Raw genomic sequence first — 8,555 nt, forward strand, 5'->3', positions numbered from 1 at the left:
TTCTTTTTATTTTGCATTGGGAAAATTTTTGTATCCCCTTATCTAATTACTTAATTTTTTTTTATTTTTTTAATGTACATGGTAACTTAATTAATTTGATTTCACATGAGCATGCTTCCCAAAAATCCTTATTATTTCATTGAATTAATTCTTTTCTATCAACCCATGTTCCCATGTTTCCCCACACTTAGTGGATACATAATCTCTATCTTAAGCTAACCAAGGATTTAACTTGGGATTTTTAATTTGTTTTTCTGCTTAAGGCTAGTAATGTGGTTGTAGAACAAGAGGGGATTAAAAAGCTCAAGGGGGCTAACAAGGGTGATGTAAAAGGTAGGCTAATTTGGGATAAGTGAGGAAAAATTCAAATGATGGCCTCAATCATCTCTTGGTATGTATCTATATTCTATATTGGACATATAGATTAAAACAAAGTAAAGAACACCAGAATAAAAAAGAAGGGTGAAACACACAGGAATGAAATTTATGGTTAAATGCAACCATACAATTAAGCTCAAAAACTCACAGGTTGTGTGTTCTTTGGCTCAAAAATCATATATCAGTTATGTATGTCATGCAAGTAGTAATTAAGAATTCCCATTATGCTCAATGTGAATCTTAGGGTGGCCCTTAAAATCTTAGTGTTTTTTCTTGAAAAATGTTGTATAAATTAACTAACATGTAATGCTATATATATACAAGGTGTGTGGATTGTTTTGATTCTGTTAAAGTCTCTAGTTTACTCCTTTTATTTTCAATTAAATCAAACTATTATATGCTAAAAGGGTAAACAATACTAATTAATCCATATATTCTATAACTAATAAGCTAAAATTGCGCAATGAACTAAATATCTAAGATATGTATATAAACCAAAGTGCAAAATGCTGAATTAAAGTAGAAATAAAAATACAGCAAAAGAAAAATGTGCAAGTACTGAAAGATAAAAATAAGATAAAATAAAATACAAAAGAGGAAATAAAAATAGGATAAAAAGAGATTCTGAAAAGTGGTTCACCAAAAAGATTCGCCAGAGATGGCAACCTCCCCACACTTAAATAATAGCATCGTCCTCGATGCTCACTCAAGCTGGGTGTGAAGAAGTGTCATCTCCGGAAGGATGGGCTGCTGGAGTCTCTGTGGTAGGCCGAAGGTCTGTAGGCTGGATAAGTGTAGGAGGATCTGTCTGCTGAAGCGGAGGCTCTGTCTGTAGAGGAATCTCCGGATCAGCGGCCTGTATCTGGTGGTGATCCTCATGCTGTGGCGCAGCCTGCTCTGGTCCTGCCTGCTCAGCCTGGGCATGTGTCTCCTCCTCATGATCATCTGCCTCCGCATCAGATATCTCGGAAGGTGTATCGGGCTCGGAGGGGATGTCGCTGCTGGATCGGATCATCAACTTGAGGTGCTCATAGCGTCGCTTGTCGCGCCGCTCTATACGATCTAGACAGGCGAAGAGGCGGTGCACCAGATGATAAATGGGCTCAAGAACAGGTGGATGTGCAGTGGATAGGTCTGCTGAAGCAGTGGATGCAAAAGGGGCAGCTGAAGATGTGGCTGCCTCACCCGAGGTAGTGAGAAAAGGAGGTCGGTACCCAAATGCCAGAAACTTCCTGCTGTGAGGAATGATCTTCCTGCAATCTGCAGCAGTCTGCTTCGCATCGGCCAGCTCCCAAGGCACGTCAGCTTGACAGCCTAGCTGGGTGATCAGATAAGGGAAGGGGAGAGTGCCTCTGACATGGACCCTGGCCATATAATACCTGATGAAACGTGGAAGATACAGGTCCTTACCCTCCATCACACACCAAATGAGGGTGATCATAGCAGCGGGCACCTCTGTCTCATGAGTGCTCGGCATCACATAGTTACTCAGGATCTGCTGCCAAAGCTGAGCCTCATCATTCAAATACATTAGCTTGATTCCCTTAGGCACCACTGTATTCTGTCCCATGACCCATGGGGCAGTGGGATCAAGGGCTATTCCCTGCTTGACGGCATCCCAGTCAAATCTCATAAATCTCATATCTTCTTCAGCCTTTTGTTAACCGTTAGGCTGATCTGACTTAGGCGGAAGGTGGATGATGTCCTCAATAGCTTCCTCAGTCAAGAATCGGTTTGGTTGTAGCCAAGTAAGAAAAAATAGTAAGTTTCCAAACTCAATACATGAAAACAATTTGTAGAAAATTGGGCAGCATTCTGGCTAAAATTGGATGTTCCCGGGTAATAAACAGCAAGAAAAACAGTTCATATGAGATTAAAAAACAATGCTGCAAAGAGTCACAAATGGTAGGAATAGTAAAGAACAGTCTAACAGTAGCATGAAACATTAAAGAACAGCATATGAACAGTATGAACATCACAGCCAAATCAAAATTGCAGAATAGGTAAAACAAGTAACAAGAACGGCGCAATTATCAGGCCTAAATTAACTAACCACATCCTAGCTACCTAACCACCTAAAATCCACTACAACATGCATCTCTAACTATCCTATTTTGAACAGAATCTGAAAAATATGTAACTAACTACGAATGATAGAAAAATCGGTGTTCTGCGGAACCTGGTATGTGTATGAACAGAGGTGAGGGCAGAGAGATGGTGGTGGTGACGCTGACGCGGCGGTGATGGGAGGGTGGCGCGGCGGCGTTGTGTGGTGGCGGCAAGGGTGGTTCGGTGGTGCTGGTGGATGAGGGTTAAGGTTGGAAAAGGGGATGAAAGGGTAAGAGGGTAGGGTTGAAGGGGGGTTAGCCGGCGGTTCTGTGTGGGTGGCGCGGTGGTGGCGGCTCGGTGATGGGGGCTCGGGTTGGGTTTAATGGCGGAGGGAAGGAGGTGAGAGAAGAGAAGAAGGGAAGAAAAAAGAAGGAGTGGGGCATCGGCAGTATGGCGGTGGTGGTTTGGCGCGGTGGTCGGAGCTGGGCAGCTGGGTTATGGACGCGACGGTGGTGGTCGCAGAGGAGGGAGGGAGTTCCAGAGAAGGGAGGAGAAGGGGGTTTGGGGGACGTGATGGGGTTAGGGTTCGCGTGGATAGGGGTTAGTGTATTTGAATCCACGCGAACGCATGGAGCACGCGATCGCGTGACAAGGATGAAATGGGTTTGATGCGGTCGCGTGATTGACGCGATCACGTAGGTTGGGTAAAGATAAGTGACGCGGACGCGTGAAGCATGCGAACACGTCGCTGTGAATTGTGCTAGACGCACAGTTCCAGCGTCGTTTAGGCGCAACTCTCTGTTTCTATTTATGGGGCCATAATATCCACGTGACGCTTTCGCGTGGGATGAGTGTTTTGCAAGTGACGTGTTCGTGTCAGGGACGCGAACGCGTGGGCCATTTTGTGCTAAACGCACACCAGCCGCACGATTCCAGCCCAACTTTCTGGGCGTTGGATCTTGATGCCGATTTCCATTCCACGCCCACGCGTGGCCTGTGCGCTCGCGTGGGTTGATTTTTTTTATATGCAATTATGCAGTATGCAATATGCAATGCTAATGTAAATTCTATGAATAATATCCAGGTTCAATGAAAATAAAATAATATAAAAACAAACAAAATGAAATAAAATTGAAAAAGGACCGATCATACCATGGTGGGTTGTCTCCCACCTAGCACTTTTAGTTAAAGTCCTTAAGTTGGACATTTGATGAGCTTCCTGCTATGGTGGCTTGTGCTTGAATTCATCCAAAAATTTCCACCAGTGTTTGGAATGCCAACAGCCTCCGGGGTCCCAAACAAGGCACGTAAAGCCGTTAGGTGAATTCAAACAGGCTTCAAGGCTCCCGAGGTGTTGAATATCAGAATGGACTCCAGGATCCCAAACTTTACTTTTACACCCGTTTCTGTCTTGATCTGCATTTTTCCAGCTGGGTGATAAGTAATCTGAATTCTCACTACAGCGACCAAACAGCTTCCGAGACCCATTCCATCGAGCTTGGCACCAATCCTTGCACCTCGAATTGAAGTGTGAAACCTCATTGAATCTTGCATACCAACTCTGAGTGCGAGTCATTTCCCTTTTGCTCTTAAAGCTGCAAAGAGCTCTAAGCTGGCCATCTGTTTCAAGTACACCATATTCAAGTGAAAAAGTAAAGATAAAAGCTAAGGATTTTACCCACTTGAAGTTTGTATTGGGCGGTAATGGCCTTAGGATAGGTGTCTTCAGTGGTTTTGCAAGCTTTACTCCCTTGTAGTCTTCTGTGAGTTCTTCCACTTTTTGGCGAATTTCATCAACTACAACCACGTCTTGATCAAAGTCTGCGATATCTTCCTCATAATTGGGAGGTTGAGAAAAGTCTACCTCTGCATCATCTTCGTATTCACTTGGGGAAGATTCTTCTATCTCAAAGGATGCACTTGCAGATGCAAGTTCATTACTAAGAGAACCTGACTTGTGATTATCATCATCAAGGAAACTTGTGTCTTGGGTTATTCCGTCCAGTCCTTTATAAAATACCTGCTTTGGGGGTTGTGCACTATCCTCCTTAGCATCCATTGTAACGTCCTTGACGAAATTCTCCACAACTCTGGATTCCCATGGAGGTTCAGCATCTCCTAAATCTTCAATCAGTACTTCTTCTTCTTGGATAATTTGGGCTTCCTCTAATTGTTCCAGGATAAAGTCACGCTCTTTACTGTCCACTGGAGCTTCTAGTGTCTCCTTCGTGCTACGTTCTTTATTAGATTCTCCACATGAAGCCATGGGAGTTCCTTGAGTGTCTAAACGTCTGGAAGGTAATTGATTTATTGCTTGCTCTAGTTGACGAAGGGTTGCATGAAATTTATCTACTGATTCTTCGAAGCGAGCCTGTGATTCTTGGGTCAATGAATATAGACATGGTGCATAGGGAAGTGGTGGTTCTTGGGAGTAATTAGATTGGGATTGGGGTGGATAAGGATCATACGGTGGTGAATGGTGAAAAGGAGCTTGTGAGTGTGATGGTTCGAAGCTATGTTGAGAGGATGGTCTATAAGCACAGGGTGGGGCTTGTTGGTAATTACAAGGGGGTCCACCATATCTATCAGCTTGGTATGCATTGTAGAATGGTCTTTGTCCATGGTATCCTGGAAGGTGTTGTTGCCTAAAGGGTTGATCAGATCCTCTTGGCTCCATCCATCTTTGATTGCTTAGACCTTGATGCATATTCCTGTTATAGCTTCCATTCCTTTCAACAAAATTAGAACCAAACTCAAAGCGAGAGGGGTGAGAACTCATAGTAGCTAATAGAAATAAGGAGGGAAAAACAAAAACAAATAAACAAGAAAAGAAAAAATATTTACAATAACCAATAATAAGGCACACGTTTGCAATTCCCCGGCAACGGCGCCATTTTGACGATCGGATTTCTATCGGTAAAGAAATTCACAAATATAATCGCATTGTAAGTATAGTTTCTAAACCAACAGATAATCCTTTCGTACAAAAGTTTTGGTTGTCACAAGTAACAAACCCCTTAAAAATTGATAACCGAAGTATTTAAACCTCGGCTCGTCTTCTCAAGGAATTGCAGGGAGGTATGACTTATTATTGGTTATGGAAAAGGTAGAATTTTGGATTTTTAAAATAAGGAACATGTAATTTAAATGACGAGAAAAATAAATTAATAATTATAAAAACTCTTGGCAAGGTATGAGAATTTGGAAGTCCTATCCTAGTTATCCTTATCGATGGTAATGAGAATTGAATTTTAATCCCACTTAGTTGACCTTTACTAAAGCAAAGGAAAGTCAAGTAGACTAATTAGTTTGATCTTCAGGTCCTAGCCAATTCCTAAGAAGGGACTAGAGTTATTAGAATTCAATTCAATTAGCAAAAATAATAATTATCAATCACAATGAGTTTGATAACTCAAGAGTCTCCAATTAATCAATTAAAGCCAAGAATATAAAAAGCTAAATAAGAATCATAAATCTGAAATACCTCAACTAATATTAAATAAAGAAAATCATAACATGAATGGTTCATAAGTCAATTTGGCAACATCAATAATTAACAAATAAAAGCGTTAGAGTATCTGAAAGTAAAAGAGAAATATAAAGTAAAAGGAATATTGAACCTGTGACTGAAGATGAAATGAACTAAACTAATAGAAATCCTAAAATCCTAAATCCTAAGAGAGAGGAGAGAACCTCTCTCTCTAAAACCTACATCTAATCCTAAAATTCTGAATTATGAATGTATCATCAGTTGTTTGATTCCTCCATTCTTTGGCTTATATTATTTGTTTCTGGATTCAGAATTGGGCCAAAAAAGAGTCCAGAAATCGCTGGGGGCGTTTTCTGCAGATTCTGGTGCGTGACGTCTGTCACGCGTTCGCGTCATCTGGAGTTTTGCTCTTCTACGCGGTCGCGTCAGGCACGCGGCTGCGTCATTTGCGTTCTGCTCAAGGCACGCGTCCGCGTCAGTCACGCGTTCGCGTCGATGCCTTTTCGCTCTCGGCACACGACCGCATCGTCCATGTGTTCGCGTCGCTGCCTTTTCTTCAAAACTCCATTTTTATGCTTTCCTTCCATTTTTGCTTGTTTCCTTTTCATCTTCTAAGCCATTCTTGCCCTATGAGACCTGAAAATACTTAACACACAAATCACGGCATCGAATGGTAATAAAGGATAATGAAAATTAATATTTTCAAAGCATAGGAAACATGTTTTTCACATATATCACATAATAAGGAGGGAAAAGTAAAACCATGCAATTTACATGAATAAGTGGGTAAAGGATTGAATAAATCACTTAAATTGAGCACAAAATACATCATAAAATATGGGTTTATCAGCTACGCGCTGATTTAGCGAAACTATTAGCACCTTGAAGTTTTTAATTTCTCTTTGTATGACCATCTTTTATCTTTCCTAGACTTTTGCATATTGAACTTCTAATTCTGCCAACAATAGTATTGCTTCAAGTATTTTTCATTAATTGAGTTAATTACTCTTTTTGACTCGATATCTTTAATCTGATAAGCATTTTCAGAATATGTTCCTATCACTTGGAAAGGGCCTTCCCAAGTATGGGACCATTTACCAAGAAATTTCGACTTCTTTTCCATTGGCAAGATAACTTTCAAAACCAATTCACCTATATTAAAAGACTTTTCCTTGATTCGACGATTATAACTTCGAGCAATACTTGCTTTTTGTCGAATCATGTTATCGAGTGCCAAAATTCGCTCCGAATCTAACTCACTCAATTCATCGAACATTGCATTCCAGTAATCTGCTTTGATATTCTTAAAGTATTTAAATTTATCTCTAATGGTAGCACTGCATCATGACCATACACCAACTTATATGGCGAAGTACCTGTTGAACCTCTTGGTGAGTTTCGATAAGCCCACAATACTTGGCTTAAAGTTTCATGCCATGTTCAAGGCTTGTTCCCGATATGTTTTTTGATCAAACTTATCAAAATCTTATTTGCCACTTCTACTTGCCCATTAGCCTGTGCATAATAAGGAGTCGAAGTAACCATATTAATATTTCTCGAAGCTGCAAAATTTTTAATCCGCTGACCAGTAAACATTGTTCCTTGGTCAGTACTTAATGTTTGAGGAATTCCAAATCGATGGATAATATGTTCCTCAATAAAATCTATTATCTCACCTTGACTTACTTCTATAAGGGTAATTGCTTCGACCCATTTTGTAAAATAATCAATTGCTACCAAAATAAACTTGTGTTGTTTTGATGAAGGAGGATGAATTATCCCAATCAAATCCAAAGCGCAACCTCTAAATGGCCATGGCTTTATTATCGAATGTAATTCGGATGCTGGGATTTGTTGAATCGAGCCATGTTTCTGGCATTCTAGGCATGCTTTTGCATAATCAATGCAACCCTTAATCATGGATGTTCAATATACATGATTGCGATGTAACACCCATCTCATTTTCTTTCCAGCCTGATGGGCACTGCAAATCCCATTGTGAACTTCACCCAAAGTAATATTTTAGTCATTTTGACCTAAACATCTCGATAGACTCCCATCGATACCTTTCTTATACAATTCATCAGCCATTAAAACAAAATTTATTGCTCGCAATTTCACATTTCTATCGACTGGGATACTGGGATCTTTCAAGTACTGAGCAATAGGCTTCCTCCAATCACCATCCTCCCATTCATCGACGCACAACACTTCCCTTTCACTTGCAGGTACTAAAATCTGATGAATACCTGCCAATATCTCGAGGGTTCCTGGGCCGATTTGTACTTCGAAGCAATTTGGGCCAATTCATTAGCCATTTCATTTTGAATCCTTGGAATATGAACCAGAGAAACTCTTTTAAAAGAAACTAACAACTCCCAAGCAGTTGTCAAATACTTATGTAACCCCTCATTATTACATTTAAATTCTTGTGATAACTGCTTCAAAACCAACTGAAAATTCCCTAATATCTGAACTTCCGAAACTCCCTTATTAATTAAGATTTCGAGGCCCGAAATCAAAGTTTCGTACTCTGCCTCATTATTCGAATAAGGATATTTTATTTCAAATAAAAATTTCGACGGAATTCCTTCCGGTGAAACAATTAAAATCCCGACTCCTGCACCATCTTTATGTT

The sequence above is a fragment of the Arachis hypogaea genome, chromosome 18 (assembly GCF_003086295.3).
Source record: "Arachis hypogaea cultivar Tifrunner chromosome 18, arahy.Tifrunner.gnm2.J5K5, whole genome shotgun sequence".
Lineage (NCBI taxonomy): Eukaryota > Viridiplantae > Streptophyta > Magnoliopsida > Fabales > Fabaceae > Arachis > Arachis hypogaea.